This window comes from Alligator mississippiensis, chromosome 2 (genome assembly GCF_030867095.1).
Source record: "Alligator mississippiensis isolate rAllMis1 chromosome 2, rAllMis1, whole genome shotgun sequence".
Classification (NCBI taxonomy): Eukaryota; Metazoa; Chordata; order Crocodylia; family Alligatoridae; genus Alligator; species Alligator mississippiensis.
In genome coordinates, this window is record NC_081825.1 from 182,623,711 (window position 1) to 182,641,873 (window position 18,163).

Here is an 18,163-nt window from a genome sequence, read left to right on the forward strand (position 1 = left end):
AGGAACGCTTCCCTCCAAATCAGCAGTGACCACACAACTGGGCAAGGTACTCGGAAGCACTTGTCCTGGTAAAGGTCTTTAGTATGAAATACCAAGGCCATTACTGCTTTGGGTCCTTAAAGATCACATAAGAGTAAAAAGGTGGATCCTAAACTTGGAGCCAAACCCTCCCTTGGGCAACTACAGTTCTGCTGAGCCAACTCCCTTCTGGGGTTTCACCTAGATAACTTACTCTTTCTCACTGCTTATGCTACATTGTTGAGTGCTTTCTACTACCTGTATATAACTATTTCAGGGGCATGCACATTACAATCATAGAAAATGAAGGTTGGAAGGGACCTCAGGAGATGATCTAGTCCAACCCCCTGCTCAAAGCAGAACCATCCCCAACTAGATCATCCCAGCCAAGGCTTTGTTGAGCTGGACCTTAAAAACCCTCCAAGGATGGAGATTCCACCACCTGTCTAGGTAACCTGTTCCTATGTTTCACCACCCTCCTAGTGAGAAATATTTTCCTAATAATATTCCATTTAAAGCACCCTTGCTGCAACTTGGAAACATTGCTCCTTGTTCTGTCATCTGTCACCACTGAGAACAGTCTAGGTCCATCCTCTTTGGAACCAACCTTCAGGTAGTTACAAGGCTGCTATCAAGTTGTCATTCTGTATTCCTAACCTGCCTCTCAAAGATATTGCAGGAACTAAATACAGAACCACAGTAGTAGTCCAACAGTTAAACTGGCAAACAGCCTTCTATAATAAGCCAACTTGTCACATATACTCTGCCTTGCTCAGAAATTCCTTTCCAAGCAAATTTTTCTCATGTGTAATCTCCCGCAAGGAGAGATTTTTTTTTTTTTGTTGGAAAATGCTGTGTTAATTAGACAAAGCGTTTGTGAGATGACTGTGAATAAATTTAAAGGGTTTTTTCTCTCCCTTTAAAGCAAAATCTAGATTTTTCTTGGAAAGTCTTTTCTCCTAGAAAGTTTGGTCCATTAACCTCTCATTTGGTTGATTCAACTATTCTATGAAAAGTGTCTCTGAACACATTGGGAAAACAGATTTGCTTTGGTCTTATCTGCTACATGCTACATTTTAACAAATCACTAATGACCTGAGAGTTTATATAAATCCTATATTGCAAGGGGAAAAAAAATCTTCTAGCTTTCTTCTGCAAATTATTTGAAGAAATGTTAATACAAGTCTAGAATAAGGGAGGCCAAGATACTACAGTTCACTTAGCTGTCATCTAGGACATCATTCATTCCTAAAGACTTCTCCTTTAGTTACTCCTGAATGCACACAAAAAGTGGGCCTTCCACATTGTTTACAAGGCCTGACATCTGTAGAGTTAAAAAAGAAAAAAGAAAACCTTGCCCAAATGTTAAGAGGGAGGACTCCTGAACTTCACAAACATGTAAAAACTTCCCCCTCCACAGCTGTTCTTTTTATCTGCACTTTAGAGTTGAGACCCAAAGTATTTAGGCTGAAATGCTGTGAAAAAAAGCTGTTCTGGTCAGATCAGGAGCCAGTACTGCAGTGAAATACATAAGCATTTAAACAGCTGGGTGCTTTGAACCTAAACTCTGAGCTTTTACAAGTTCATCAGTTACCAAGAGAGGACTGATCTTAGGAGGTAAAGGCACAGGCTAGGTCACTGATTCTCAATGAGGATGCCTTGAGATCCTGTTGGGGGGATGGCATAGAATGCCACACAGCATTAGCACTGTTAGGTGTGCAAAAATGATTCACAAAATAAAACCAACAATTTCAAGTAAGAATCTACAGTGTTAAAAAAAGTTCTGACCTGCTGTGGTCCGAGTGCTAGGCAACTGAAAAACTGCTGCATTATTTTTCCATAGTAAAAAATGAATGAAATCTGAGAGCAGGTATTTTCTGAGGAATTGCTTGAGCCTAATGAGCTTGAGAACCACTGGGCTAAGCCCTGGGAGACTGACTTGGTTAGGTACTCTGGGTGAGGCCATTTGCCCAGTACCAGAGGCTAATTAGTAAGCCAATTCTATCCCCAGTCCAGTTGTAGATAACAAGCTGGAGAAGGCTACAAACTATCCTAGGGTGCCTATACATGGATTCAGGAGGGGGAGCAGGGTGGGGCACGTTTTTAATTAGAGTGCAGAGAGCTGTTCTAAGTAAAACGTCACAGCATCACATGTATTAAGCTCCCGTGCATTTAAAAATAGCCACAGGATGCTTTAGCTAACACTCATCTGATGAGCTTTAATTAAAGCACCCCAGCAGCCATTTTTAAACCTGCAAGGGCTTATACACATGATGCTGCGGCAATGCTAAAGTGGTTCTAATTAGAATGTGGAGCAGACTTGATTAAATAAAACTGCTCTGATGTGTTCTAATTAGAATGCATGTATATAGGCACCCCTAGTGCCCACCCCATTTAGGACACACATGTCATGCAAGTCACATCCAAGCCCCTTCCTTGCTTCTCAAAAGCCTTCAAGATCCAGAAACCCTGCTCTTTACTGCAGTACCTCCTAGCTCCCTAGATCAGTTCTGCCAGTTTTTACCTCACCTGGCATAATGACAGGAACAGTCTGTAGTTTTAAGGCCCATCTCAGTCTGAAAGAGCAAAGCCAACTGGGCAGACTAGTACTGGGAAGAGCAGTTGTCTGTGGGCCTGGGGGTGCTCCCTGAATGCAGGAGTCTTCAATTAGTCATGCTTCGCAAAGGCTCCAGAAAGCACTTTTCACCCTGAAGCATGAGGCAGCTTTGGAAAAGAATGCAAATTGTAGGATTACAGGGTAACATAGCCACCTCCAAGCAACATATTTTGGCTATCTGTCCAGTCCCTGGAGAGGATCTGAAGAACAGTGTTACCTGCTCTCCAAACCCTGAAGCTGGTTTCCTTTTCCTCCTACTCAAGCTAAAAGCCCTCATTATCTTCCCTACCTCCATGGGAATATATATATACCGAGAAGAGCATTTTCTGGAGGTGGGGAAGCTTGTAGAAACAGATGGGGTCTGCTCCTTTATAGCACCAGGGGGTCTAATGAGGGCCAACCACTGAGCATGGGCAAAAGTGCTCTCACACCACTTTCTCCTTCTCTCTGGCACCTGAAAAATGTGTGTGGGGAGGAGGGAAGGAAAGAAGAGGGAGATGCACCCACACACACAGGGACCTACTTCCTGGCTGTGGCCTGGCACTGGAGTTAATGGGTTTCAGAATGGGGATAAGAACAGAAGGACTGATGATATAGTTGGGATGATATAGGTGGGAACAGTCCATCTTTGAGCAGGAGGTTGGACTAGATGACCTCCTGCAGTCCCTTCCAACCCTCATTTCCATGATTCTATGACTGAGGTGGAGACTTCCTATATTGTAACAGCAGGGAGGGGGCATTTGGGAAGGCAGCTTTCAGTACATCTAACATAGGGACTGTGCAGGCAATGGAGGGCAGGTATGCAGGGAGAAGGTAAATGTTTTGTAGGCAGCACTCTCTGCTCATCTCCATAAACGAAGGACCTAAGTCTCTCTCTCTCTCTCACTTTGTGCCAGAGTCTGAGCCAGGGGGACATCCTATCCAGCTTTGAAGCAAGACTCCCTTGTGATCAGATGGTATAATCATGGGGATTTAGCACAGGATGCAAGGCAGTGATCCAGTGAAGGGTGCCACACAATGTTAGCACTGATACGTGGCCAAACATGATACATAGAATAAACCCAGAGATTTCAAATAGGAATTCAAATGTGGGCATTCTTTGCAACAGAATAATTGCGCTATTATTTTTCTGTAGTAAAAAACAAAGTGAAAATTCAAAGCTGGCATTTTCCAAGGGGCATCTCTAGTCTAAAAAGGTTGAGAAACACTGATGTAAGGTAAGTTATTAGTTTACAGAACATTACATGGGGAGCGAATGTTATTTAGGAGTTCACGAGTTTCCTTTCAATTAAGTCCCCTTCAGTTTTGGGAAGACTTTTCCATAACTGGAAAAGTGGCTGGGCCAAAGAAACAACAGTACTCTCACTCACTATTGCACTTGCAATACACTGTGTGAGTCTTGCATTTGTCCTTCTGAGGGCTGCTTAGTTTCTCCTACCTGGAGCAAAGGAGGAGTGGCATGATAGCAACAGGATGGGACTGCAGGGCCACTGAGGGAAAGGAGGGACACCCAAGTGCCTTCGGCCACTTCTGGAGGTGCCGATTATGGGGTTAGCATAATTTCTGATCACTGGCATATTTTGCATTAGAAACAGCATGTTGGAGTGCACAACAGAAGGGTCTGTAGTATATTTAAATACATATTACTATGCCCTTCTATATCAATTCTCAGCAGAAGCAACAAAGATGGGATAATACCAAAGCATGGGTTTGCTTACACTCCCTAAGCAAGAGGGATCCACATTCACTGCACAGATGGGAAGCCCTGGCATGAACCGCTAAAACTAAGCCCTCCCCCTACCATCCCATGGGGAGATCTTCCTATTGCCTCCCACACCAATGGAGCAACAAGCCAGCTAATGCCTGTCAAAGCAGGTCAGGAATAGGCCACTGCCCAGGGCTGGCGGCTTGGAAACTGGGACAAGCCCCTCCAGGGAAAAAAACATTTGCTGGCCTCGTATTTCATCATGTAAACGAAGAAGAGGCCTGGGTCAGGAGAGGGGAGAAACACTGCAAGGGTAAAGTCATTTCCAGGCTCTGATGACTACCAAGGCAGGGTGTGCTATTAGCCCTCTGGAAACCGAGGACTCCTACATGATATTCTCCACGCACATGGTACACAACATGCACATGTTCTGTAGCATTTTCCATGTGCTGCAAAGCATCTGCACTCAAAGAGTGAAGCATGCCAGAGCCCAAAACACAGTAATAGCATGCTGCTGACAGGGAGGTGTCTAACAGGGTAACACATGGTGGTGCGAGCTGCTGCAGACCATAGGCGCGGCAATATGAAAGCTGGCTGCTGGCCAAGTGTGTTTGCATGCAAATCTTTTGTTCCGTTCCAGCAGGAAAGGTGCCTGTAGTAAGCAGGCAGGCTAACAACTTAATCTTCATACCAAACCCTGGGAAAAAACACACCCCTTGATTTTTTAAGCACACATTTTTGGAGGTGAAAACTGATCCTGCCACCTGGCACCAGCCCTCTCACATCTCATTTCTTGCCCAGCACGGCGTGCTGTACAGAGAGAACCTCCACCCAAAATCCTGTGCCAGGGGGAAGGGGAGGGAATATGAGCTAGGACCATCCAAGAAACGTCTTCTTTGACGCCACAGTTGCTGACAGGAAGAACAGGGATATCCTACGTCTGTGAAGGACCCCCGCTTAGTCTACGTGGGAGAGAGCTGGACAAAGATATTCAAGGGCGTGTGTAGACGAAATGAGGAGTACGTGTGCACAACACTTCAAAGCGAGTTAAATGCTTTTGCACCGCTTTAATGGCGCTGGTGTTTGCACACGTCGGCAGTGTACTGCACATTAATTCCAGCCACTGTAGCACATTCAGTGGCATAATGCACTTTAAATGACTTTGGGGTGCAGCAAACTAAAACACCTCCGAGGAGTTTTAGCTTCCTGCCCTACAGCCGCGGAGCAAAGCACTGGGATCCATGTGGCTCAGGGGCTGCGCAGGCAGCCAATGCAGGCAGCCTGGCAGAAGCCTGGGAAGGCAAGCTCCACCAAAGGAAAAAAAAAAAAAGCAGCGAGCCTGCAATCCAAAGTACTCAGGCATGCACCTCCCAGCTGACAGGAATGCAGGGGAGCATCTGTGTCCATCAGACTTTGGTTTATCATGGCAGACACCTTTGTACAAACCTTGCCCTTCTCTCAATTCACTCCTATCCACTCACTTGCTAGATCTTGCTCATTCCTTCCCCACCTTACTAGCAAAACATGCCCTCTGTTTCACTGTGTCCCTGTACCCCATGCTGAAAGCTGATCTATGGAGGATACTACTGCTAAACAACAGGAAGATGTAAAAACAGCAGTAAAGGCACCCCTAGATCGGAGAGTTCCACATGCAGCTGAGACCCTAAAGATGGGCCAATATTAGGATCTGGATTGTTTTTTTAAATCCAAACACAACTTCCAGAGTTTAATTTAAATGTGAGAAGGGTCTAGCCTTCACCAGTAGTGGTTACAAATTCACCTGGAGTCACCCTTCATTACATCTACTTACATTAAGCCAAGTCTGTTTTCCTTTGCATTTTTACAGAGGCTTTCATCCAAAGACATCCTTCTGCACTGCAAGAACTAATGGATTCACTCTCAAAGCATCTCCAATTTGCAGCTCTGTATTATTCCCACTGTACACAGAACACACAGTTAAAAAAAAAAAAATAAAAATAAAAATCAAACAACTTGCCCAAGGTTGCAAAGCAAACCTGTGGCTGAGAAGGGAGCCAGGAAACCTACCTTCCCAGTCGTTCACTTGAACCAAAGCTGTCTCAGCTCTGAACTGAGACAGGTGACCCAAATGTTCTCCTTCCCAGCAAGGTGAACACCAAAGGTAGCATTAGCACTAAAGTATGTGCCCCAGAGCCAACAGATGGAGGGTCATTCTTCCTCCCACAGGTTCTTACATGCTGCACACTGAAATGTAAGATTTATCATTCTAGTAGTCCAAAGGGAGGTAGAAAATTTAGTTCTGCCTCTAATTGCAAGGAACAGTACTATAAACAGAACATATATACATCATATTCTACACCTATAACTTGATCTAGACCTATTTCCAGCACTAATACAGAGTGTGTGTGTAGATGCATATGTTAAGCTCTATCTACATCTGTATACAGCAAACATACAAGACAAAAAAAAAAGTTAATTTTTCAAGATGATTTAGGATCATAGGAAAGTAGGGCTGGAAGGGACCACAAAGGTCATCGAATACAGCCCTCTGCTCAAGGCAGGATCATCCCAGACTCAACCAGTTCAGCCAAGTGTCTGTCTAATCTGCTCTTGAAAATGCCTAGAGTTAGATTCCAGACCTTGCCTAGGAATGCTTGAGCACCCCTACAGAGAGTTCTTCCTAAGCTTCAACCTAGGTTTCCTCTGCCACACACACACACACACACACACACCCCGCTCTCCCCCAGCCAGCAGCTTTATCTTCTCCCTATTCCAAGTTACTCACTGTGCAGGAGCATCTTTCCTTCCTATTATACACTCTTAGGCTGTCTAAAAGTGGCAGCCTATTGGAATGTTTTTCAAAGTGTGTCAAGCCACACAGAGGTTGCTCGAGTAAAACAGAGACGATTCCATACAGATATAGCATGATGGACTGTACAACTTATTGTACTGAAAATAAAGGCTACCTCACGCAGGGTCTCCTCCACAGAAATGGCCAATAGCATTGCTAGTATTCTAATATTATAAAAGCCTTAATCTGTCCATCTGTCTGTCCGTAACACTTTATTCGTGCTCTGATTGGCTGACAGCCAATCAGAGTGCAAACAAACATTCGAACAGGAGCTGGCAGCGCAGTGGAGCATCGCCATGATGGTGGGGACACAGGGGATGGGGGCCTTGCCCCCCTCCTGCCCTGCTTCCTGGAAGCGGGGGCAATGGAGCGGACAGAACAGTTGGCAATGATGGAGCAGAGGGGGGACGAGGCCACCGGAGCTGCCCCTGTCCCCCTTACTCCTTGCAGGTGATGGCAGTGGCAGTGTGGGGGTGGGGGGAGGCCACTGGCTCTGGCCTTGGCCCACCCTTCCACCCTTCTGTTGTCGCCAGCTGCAGGGTCTGACACAGCAGCAGTGGGGGGAAGGAGTGGGCCTGACAAGGGTGGGGGGAATAGCATGTGCACCGTGGCAGCGGTGGGGGGAGGGGAGAAATGGGCCCAGGTCCAACATGGGGGGAAAGGAGGACCAAGCCCAAGCCAGGGGAGAAGCCAGCCGCCGCCATGGCAGTGGGGGAAGCAGTGGGCCCGGCCCAATGTGGCAGCACTTGGGGGAGGGGAGGAGCGAGCCTCCTCACCCACCCCTCTGGCCTGGACCCACTCCTCCCCCCACTCCACTCCCCTCCCCTGCGTCAGCCCCGAGCCCGCTCCTCCCATCCCGGTACCGCTGCCAGCTTGGCCCAGGCCTGCTGCTCCCCTCACCACTGCAGCCTGGCTTCTCCCCACCCTTGGGCCCAGTCCTGCCCCACACTGGGCCCAGGCCTGCTCCTCCCCTCCCCTCACTGCTGTGACAGGGAAGGCGGGGAGCAGGCCCAGACTCCAACCAGCAGGAAATAAAGGGGGAGCGGGCCCAGACTGGGAGGGAGGGGATGGGGACGGGGCTCCGTCCCCATATGCTTCACCCCCTCACCCGTCATTCCTGACAGGCAATTGGCTAGTTAGTCAAGAAAAGCAGAGGCATGAGATGTTACCTGAACACTTCCACCTTGCTGTTCCTTGCTGTGAGCCAAATGGAGATTGCATCTTCCTCACCCCTGCTCAAAACTTTGCAGCCAACAAAAGACAAATTCGTCCTGCAAATGTAAAGCTTTGCCTTTAAAACAAAAATTCATATTTAGGAAGGACATGCCCAGAACATGAGTCTGGCAAGAAATGCATTAGGTGAGCTTTCCCTGAAGCAGAAAACATTATCACTTCTAGGGCACTCCTTGGAAAGGGTTAAAATATCATTCTCTTCCCCCTGCCAGGCTTTGCTTCAAGCACTTGTAGCAACCTGCCTGCCTCACCCTCCCCACCCCCACTTAATGTACACCTGGGCCTGGTCTACACTTTACCTGTCTCCACTGGCAGAACTTCTGCATGCAGAGAGCAGCCACCATTGCATGTGCATATCCACACTCTTCTCAAAGCTCTGTTCAACAGTGGTGATGCCAGACAGTAAAGTACACCCTGAGAAGGTGCCACAGCAATCAGGCAAGTCCACAGGCATCATTAGAGTGCCTTCCACCAGATGGCAACAAGAGCCTTACCCTGTTCAGCAAGGGTAAGGGTAACTGCTGGCCAGCAGAAGGGAAGCTCTGTCAGCAAAATCCTGTAGAGAAGACTAGACCTGAAAGTAGCAGGGAACCAAGAAAGCCCACATGCAGCGTTCAAAGAGCACGAATTCCCCTTGCCCTGCTGAGCACAATCTCCTGGAGCTTTGAAGTTATACAAAGGAAAATGGGATAAGGGATTTTAGAGATTTTGTAAAGAGCCACTAAACCAATGCAAAGAAGAAAGCAAAGTGAATCTTTCAGATGAAGAGATTGGGAACATATAGGCAGAAAAGGAAGAAAAGGGGAAGTACTGGCATAAGGACAATGCACAAAAGAAAGCATATCGCAAGTTTCTGCTGACTCCATCTCATAATACAAAAGCATAAATACATTCCATGAAATTTAAGACAGAAAGTTTAAGACTGACAAATGGAAAATACTTTTTCCAAATGACATGGAACACACTGCCACAAGCTCAAACGGCCAAGAAGTTTAACTGGACATCCACATGGGTAAGAACATCCAGTTACAATACCGAGCATTAAAAAGGACACACCCACACACCACAAGAGCCTTGGAAGTGATGCAGTCCTCAAGGTTTCTATCTATGTAGGTTTGTATACACCTGCCATCATTGTGTTATCTGAGAATATCAGAGTGCAGGGCAATTTCTAATTGGTATTACAGTCGGCTCACAGCAGTGGGACTTCTTGTCCTTTCTTTATGGTAGTTGGTGCTGACCACTTTCAGTCATGTATTCAAACAGATGAGGCAATTCCTATGTTCCTAAAGAGAACCCTTGTCTTTTAAAAATCCTAGAGAGCACACTGAAAACCGAAGGCAACAATTAAAGCAAAGTTAGACACTGACCAGTTCCTGAGAGAAATGGATTCCTGCTTACTCTGCTGAACACTTATTACCCACCTAGCCAATTGCCAGTCAAGAATGAGGGCAGGGGTGGGGGGGATGGAGATGGAGCCGTGTGCCTCCCCCACCCCATCTGGGCCCACTCATCCCTTCCCTCCTACTGCTTGGGGTCCGGGCCTGCTCCCCCCATCCCTGCTGGGCCCCCTCCCCGCTGTTCCATCCGCTCCATTGCCACTGCCTCCAATCAGAGCATCAGCCAATTAGAGTGTGAATAAAGCGTTACAGACAGACAGACAGACAGACAGACAGAGGCTTTTATAATATTAGAATGCTGCAAAAACCTTGTGCCCACAACAAGAAGGAAGCCTCGCAGTACAAGTCCTTTCTGCAGAATCAAAGGGCATTGGTACACATGCTTGTGCTGCGGTACACACGCTTGCACTGCGGCGCATGCAGTTGTATCAGCAGCAAAATGCGTGTCAGCACTGCGAAAATGGCAGCAGCGTGCTTTTGAACTAAAATACATAGGAGGTGTTTTAGTTCAAAAGTGCACCATTTTCTGTGTGCTGATGCACATTTCACCATTTATACAACGGCACGCAAAGCAGCACAGTGAGCATCAGCTCGTGTGCAGAGCAGACTCAATTAATCGAGTCTGCTCCAACCCGACAGATCTCCAGCGTGTCACAGGACAAAAAGTTATGTGTATAAATGGCAAGTTCTAGGTTTGAAATAAGAGTATATTGCGAACTGTTCTCAAGGATTCCTCTGAGTTTGTGTTTGGACAGCTAATGAACAATGACACTGCCTGCAAACAAGTGGTTCCAATGCAGCGCCCCAAGTTCCCACAAGCTGCAGCAAATAGAAAATTGATGAGAGAGAATCAGTTTTCTTGCTTGTTTTCCAGCTTTCCCTCCAAAATAGTGAAACCATTAAGAACCTGGTTGTATTGCAGCTGCTGCTTAAAGAGAAGGCTCTGGACAACAGCTGTAGCAGGCACTAGAGTTTATCACAGGGGAACACCAACTAAATATGAAAGCCAGGAGAGATGCTTAGAAGTTTGCAAACACCCTCCTTACAAGAGCCAAAAAGCAGAAGAGGAGGAGCAGGTCATGAGCAGTCATGCCCCTATTTATATATTCAGTGCAGTTTGTAGGTTTGATTCATCTCAATTTTAAGTATTTGCTAAAATATGCAGTTCATCTCAGAGGGGTGGGAGAAAGAGGGAATAACAGGTTAACTCAAAGTAGAAAAGGATGAGGAGGAAAAATAGATGTTTTAGGGGAATAAGAGAGGAGAGGAAACATGAGAAGCAATAACAACAGGCAGGGAAAAGGGAGGAAAAAGGAACACAGCTCAGGAAAAAATATACCAGAAAAACAAGGAGCGAAGACAGGAAGGGAAAGACAGTCTAAAGAATAAATAAAGCAAGAGAAATGCAGTCAGCTTTAGGCTGCGTAGTTGAATACCACCTAGAACTATCACTTGACTAATTCTAATCAATATTTGTCAAATAAATAATGTATTGAATTAATACTCCTCATGGCATTCAACCAACATATCAAGTACTATTTCATGCCTCTATTATTAAACACAGGCAAAACTGAAATCTAGTCAGCAGCTATTTTTTGGCTGGCTTTTAACAAACCTGGTTGTAAGCTTGCAGTTGAAAAGGATTACGCAAAAAACTGGCTGATGATGGTTTACAATTAAATATGGAATACAGCACACAACTTTTTTTTCCCTTTAAGTGGCAGGAAATGCAGCAACACAGGCATATTTTTTACCCAACTTATCGTGTGATTCTTCAACCATGGCCCCTCAGGACTCCAAAAGCATGGCAACAAGGTAAATCCTACCTGACTTTCCTTCTTCATATACTCAACAAAGAACTCAACGGGGATGCTGAAAGCCTCTTCAGACAACGTGATTATACTGCTTGCAACAATGAAAGAATTCTCCAATATACAGGCACCACTAAGCAGATCTCTCAGGCAAATTATATTGTTTCTAGGCCTCTACGTAGTAAATGTAAAGGAGAACTGAATATAGGCGCCAACTTTTGCAGAGGGGAGCCTAAGTTGATGGAAAGTTTTAGTCATTTCAGCCCTCTTCCTGAAGGGGACCAGGGTCCTTGGGCCACTGTGTATGTGACACCTCTGGAACCGAGCCTGAATCAGTGATGAAGTCTACAGGGTGCACAAGCAGCAGGAGAAGCACTGGACCTCTTTGCCTGTAGACCTAGGAAGCGAGCCCTCTATCAGCTTTGAATTGTTAGCTTTGCAACAACTGTTAACAGCACTTTCTTTGACAAAGTAACTACCTGGGTGGATGAAGGGGATGCTGTGGATATAGCGTATGTGGACTTTACCAAGGCTTTTAACCAAGTCCTGAAAGAGCTTCTCATAAACAAATTGGAGAAACGTGGGCTGGATAAAACTAACAAGGTGGACAGATAACTGGCTTAATAGCCATAACCAAAGCGTAATTATTAACGGATCCATGTCAGAATGGCAGGAGCTTTCCAGCGGAGTCCCAAAGGGAGCCTGTCCTGAGCCTGGCTCTGTTTAACATGTTTATTAAAGATTTGGATGCTGGCATAGAAAGCTTTTTAGTAAGTTTGTGGACCACATGAAACTGGGAAGGATTGTGACACCGCTGGAGGAAGCCAGCACAATTCAAAAGGATCCTGACAGATTGGAAAAGTAGGCTAGAGCTAACAGGATGAAGTTACATGTGGACAAATGCAAGGCACTACACCTCAAGAAGAATAATCAAAAACACAAACACAAAATGGGGGACACCTGGCTGGATGGCAGCTCTATGGAAAAGGACTTGAGGAGTCTACACGCTCAATACAAGTCTGGAGTGTGATGCAACCACACAAAAGGCCAATGCAGTTTTGGGCTGCACTAACAGAAGCATTAGGTGCTAGACATGGGAGGCGATAGTGCCTCTCTACTCGGCACTGGTTAGGCCACATCTGGAGTACTGTGTGCAGTACTGGGCTGCACATTTTCAAAAGAACATGGAGAAGTTAGGGAGGATCCAGAGGTAGGCAAAAATGATCAAGGTCTTGGAAGGCAAGTCATATGGGGAGAGGCTGAAGGAGCTAGGTGTGCTCAGCTTAAGGAAAAGATGCTTAAGAGGGGACATGATAGCAGTCTTTGAAGACTTGAAAGGCTACCATAAAGACAAAGAAAGCACATTTTCTCTCTTGCTGCATAAAGAAGGACACAGACCAATGGCTTGAAGTTGCAGCAAAGCAAATTTAGATTGGTTATCCAGAAAAAAAACTTCTCTGTTGTGAAAATAGTGAGGAAGGTGTGCAATCCCCAGCACTGGAGGTCTTCAAGAAAAGGCTGGACAGCCACTGGTTGGGAATGATCTAGGCATAGCTATGCCTGTGTTCTACCATTGGTATTTCCCATGCTTCTGGACTTTGCTGGCTGCTCCTGATCCTCGCCTCTGCCTTTTCTGCTATATGTGTTAGGGTGTTTTTAAGCCTCCCAGAGGCATTGGGTGTTGGCTACAGTTAAGGCTGGGGACTGCAACTGGGGCATGCCAATTCTTCTCCTGGGAGCAAAGCCAGAGGGGTTCCTTGCTACAGGGTTTTGCCTCTCCGCTCAGGGTCAGACCTGACAGCCATACTGTCAGGGGGGTCAGGAAGGAATTTACCCCATGGTCAGATTGATATGGACCATGGGGGTTTTTGCCTTCCTCTGTAGCAGGTGGCATGGACCTCTACCCAGGACCTATTGAGTGTATATTGACAACATTTTATAGAAGCAGGATGGACATTGGCTGCCATGGTTCCCCCGTTTTACCTGCGGCAGATTAGGGTGTTAGATCTGTGTTGTGTCAGAGCTGAGGGCAGTCTTCTGTAGAGTTTAGATTATGGTTGTATGAAATAGTTTGAATACGGATGATTTTGCCTCAGGTAAGGGGTTGGACTAGTCAGCGGTTCTCAACCTTTTTTGTACCAGGATTCATCTGTAAACAGCAATGGCCAGTCCCAGCCCAGTTCCCCTCACTCCTGACCTGCTGCGCCCCCATCCCCAAGCCCCAGCTCCCCAGTGTGTGAGGAAAGGGGCAGGTGTGTGGGGTGACGGGGGTGGGTCATGAGGAGCTCCAAGCAGCCCTTTGCAGGCTGGAGCTCTGCCAGCCTGCAAAGGAAAAGCCAGGGTTTCCCATGTTTTTCTCCTTTAAATGAGAATCCATTTTTAAAGTTTATAGATCCTTAAAGTTTGTTCATGACCCTTTCATATATTCTTGCAATCCATGGGCTGAGAAGCACTGGACTAGATGACCTCTGGAGGTCTCTTCCAGCCCTACTTCTCTATGACTCTATGGGTAGTTGAAAGAGGGCACTGAATGGAAATGAAGGCAGCAAGATCCCTACACTCACCAGAAAGAGCTTCCTACAGACCAGGATTTTTTTCCAAACTCAGTTTAGAAAACTAACATGGTAAGCAGATGATCCCCACACACAATCATGAAGGAGAGTGCAGGAATGCCATGCACAATGATACAGCACCAAGATGGCTAATCACAACTGTCATTTTGTAATAGGTCAGTCATCACATAAAGCCATTAAATGCTACTTAGGTTACTTCTGTAATTTCAAGCATTTACTATAGGTAAGCAGAAAAAACTGAGTTTGGGGTACTTCCTGAGGGGTCATCCCACCTGCCAAAAAAGTTCATTTCAGGCCATAAGCCCTCCTAGATCATTAGCATCCAGGAGATTCCCCTAACTGAAGTAATGATAGCTAATTATAACCCATGTTCTTAAATATACAGAGAGTCTTTCCTTCCCCCCACCCTCTCTCAATCTCTCTCCGTTCCAGAAATGAAAGTAAGTTATATTGTGACGGAAAGTGTCATGCCGACATCTGCCATGCAAGAGAATTTCAACCCCGACATGCAGGGACTTCCTCTATGAAAGAGAAAGAAATTCATTCTCTGAGCCCAACCAATCTGTTGCCTCTCTAACAAGACTGTGAAAAAGGGAATCAATTAGCATCAGTGGCACCGGTGCTGCAGTACTGAAGTTTGTCTAATAGTAATGACACAGGGGATACCTTCTAGGAACAGGAAGGATGGTCCAATGCACAGAGCACTAGCTTAGGACCTGTAGGACCTGGATTCAAGTCCTTGCCCTTCTACAGCCCTGTTACATGCCCCTGGGCAAGCCATGTAGCCTTTCTGCACTCATTAGAGTGCAGTGTAATGTTGAGCTATCTGACCTAGCTGTCTCTGTCACCAAAACCAGTAAATCTGTATTTGCAGAGAGCCCCTTTTTCAGCAGGGTTAGGTACAGAGCTCTGTTTGGGGTAATCAGCTGGCTTTGCTGCTTCTAGTACCAGAGCTAGCTTAGGTATCTCTGCACTGCAGACACACCCTACGTCTGAGCCACACACACACGCTCACACACACTCTTGTAAAGTAAGGAGAATAGGAGCGTTGTGAGGATAAGTATATTAAAGACTGTGAGGTGCTATGGTAATAGCAGCCAGGGAGTTACCCAAGGTACACGGCCTGACCACTGAAGGGGAATAAATAGGCATCACACTGGCTATTCATTAATACCATGGACTAGCCTGAAACTGCCAGTCTCACAGTCTGGTTGCACCAATGTCCATATTGTTTATAGAGCTGTAATGCATTTACACAAGGGGATTAAAGCAATGCAACACCACCAACTAAACCCTCAGGGTAACCTTATCCCAATTCTTGAAGCTGACTAGCATCTCTCTCAAGTATGAAATTCCATTGTTAATTTTGGATCTATAGGTTGGGCTTTTCAAAGGTGCCTACTATTCCTCTGACAGCTATTTAGTGAAATCAGTGCAGGCACTGCATTGATGTGTTTTGGTTATGTCAGTTATGCCTACACTTGTAAGATTCACCAGCACAAGCTGAGCCAATATGAGCCTGGCTTAAACCCCTGTAAACTGAGCCTACTCAGGAGCAAATAAATCTGTAACTTAGCTTAACTAGGGTAACCCAGCAAACCAACCAGACTGAAAAGAGCCGGGTGTCTAATCCACTTAGGCTACTTTAAAAATCTTAACCATCTCCCCAGTATGTCTCCCTGTGATGTATACTTTTAGCTATACAGAGCATTTCATTACCCGCAGAGTGCTTGCTAATCCTCCCGCAAGTCTTCCATTTGGCTTATTTTTTATGCACGCCGTACCCATCCCCCTCACAGACCGCTAGCAGGGGAGAAAAACGCATTTCTATCCAGGGCTATTAGGAGCAGTGGGCCCTACAAAGAGCATGCCTCACTCTGGGGTCTAAGGGGGGATGAAGAACTCCCCTGGCATCATTCCCAAGTGCCTCTGTGCTGGGAATAGCTCTAAAGGGAGCTGCATCTGCCTCTCCCCAACCAGGGGGCAGGCATGACATAATGCTAGAGACTAGAAAGCCAGACACACCCAGGAAGCAGGGAGGTTCTTAGAGACCCCAAAACACGAACTGGTAGTGCCGCCTGCTTAAAACAAAAAAACAAAAACAAAGAGACACAAACCCACACAGCCACACCTGTCTCTGTTTCAAGCCCTCCTGCAAAGCGCAGTGGAATCGTCTGGGCTGCAAACAAAACCGCTCTGGAGAAGTTTATTATCAATCATGACAGCGCTCGTTCCATGGCACACCCTGACGGAGCTGTGGCAGCCCAGGCTCAGCAAAGAGAGATGCCTGCTTGGCTATCACCATGGACCACTCCCTAAGCTGCAGTATCATGTGGGTATTTCAACCCATGGATGAAAGCCAGAGGAGAGGCTGGACAAGGGGAAGGGGTGGGGAACAGACAAGGGAAGGGTCACTGCAGGCTGTGGTTTGCTCCTGGAGGATGCAGTGCCCCTCCCATTCCTTTCCCCATGTTCCCTGGACTGGCAGGAAGTGTTTACAGAAAGCAGAGTCATTGTTAAGACCGAGGGGGCAGGCAAGCAGGTGATTCTCCACCCCTCCTTCCCTCTCCCCTCTCCAAAGTCTGCCAGATTTTAGGCAGGAAAGAGCAGAAGTCATCAGCATCTGCCGGAGATCCTATCACTGCTGCACAAGGTGTGCAGAGACCTGGGGCTCCCTCCGCAGCTGCAAGAGGCTGGGATGGGGCAGCTGGGACACAAGCCAGCCAGGATCCATGCCACCGCCAAATGACCTCAGCACACACACAGGTCCAGGCATGCCACACAGTGCACTCCTCCCACGTGCACCTCCACGGAAAGTCTCCATGGGGGTCATCTGGAGGGATGAGACACATACCCCCCCCCCCCAAGCGATCAGTCTGCAGGGGGCCTGGTTTCACTCAACAGGAGGGTCTGGAAAAAACCGGGGGGGGGGGGGGAACTAATTTGCAGTATGCTCTTAGACTGGGGGGGCTGCAGCTTCCCTGCCCCAATGCACACACATGTACACACACCCCACACACGCACACCGGCTCACCTCTCACACACCCCACACGCGCACCTGCTCACCCCACACCCATGCACACACGCACTCACCCCCACACATGCACACCCTTCACCCACATGCTCACCACACACCCCACATGCACTCACAACAGGTGGCAGGGGCACCCCCACCCCCAGCCCTTCCAGCCAGGGGGCTCTCCCAGCGCTTCCCACGCACGACCTGCCCCCAGCCCCGGGCTCCCCCGGCACAGGGGGTGGGGGCGAGGCTGAGCCAGGCGCCGCCCGGGGCTGCGGACGCCGACCCCCGACTCACCGACTCCGGCGGGCGGGCGCGGGCCGGAGAGGAGGGAGACGCGGCCGAAGTTGACGGGAGGCGGCGGCGGCGGCGGCTGCAGCGATCCCCCGGCCGGCCCGGCCCGGCCCAGGCGGGGCGGCGCCCGCAGCGCAGCTCAGCGCAGCGCTGGGGTCAGCGGCCCGCGGCCCCGGGGCAGGGCGGCGCTGCCCACCTCGGGGGCGGAGGGGCCGCCTGCCTACAGCGCCCGCCCCGCATTGGCTCCCGCGCCGGGCTGCCCTGCCGCTGCCGCCGCTGGCACAGCGCGCGCGCGCGCGCGTGTGTGTGTGTGTGTGTGCGGGTGCGCGGGCAGGCACACAACAGTGACAACACACACCCGGCGGCAGCGCGCACACACACTCCCGCCGCCCCGGCCCCGCCCCGGCGCCCTCGTGCTGCATCGCCAGCCCGCGCTCAGCGCCGCCCCCTGCGCCTGCCCGCCCGGTCCTGGGTGTGCGCGCGCGTGTCTACGCGTGTGTGTACTGGGGTTGGGGGCGCGAATTGTGCACCTGCTTGTGTTGGGGGTGGTGCTTGTGTGCGGGTGCATGTATTGAGGTTTGTACACCTGTGTGCGTTGGTGCACACGTGTATGCTGGTGTGTGTCCATCTGCATGTATTGGGGTTGGTGTGTGAGGGGGTGCA

The 18,163-nt window shown here is 48.2% G+C and overlaps 1 protein-coding gene across 1 annotated transcript in view; it reads right to left on the reverse strand.

The window, feature by feature from the left end:
- Positions 1 to 17,813, reverse strand: part of HRAS (HRas proto-oncogene, GTPase) — a 103,839-nt gene extending 86,026 nt beyond the window's left edge. The window contains exon 1 of the mRNA XM_019485185.2: positions 17,504 to 17,813. The gene's annotated coding sequence lies outside the window, so the exon portion shown is untranslated. The remainder of the gene's footprint in view (positions 1 to 17,503) is intronic.
- Positions 17,814 to 18,163: the final 350 nt, after the last annotated feature.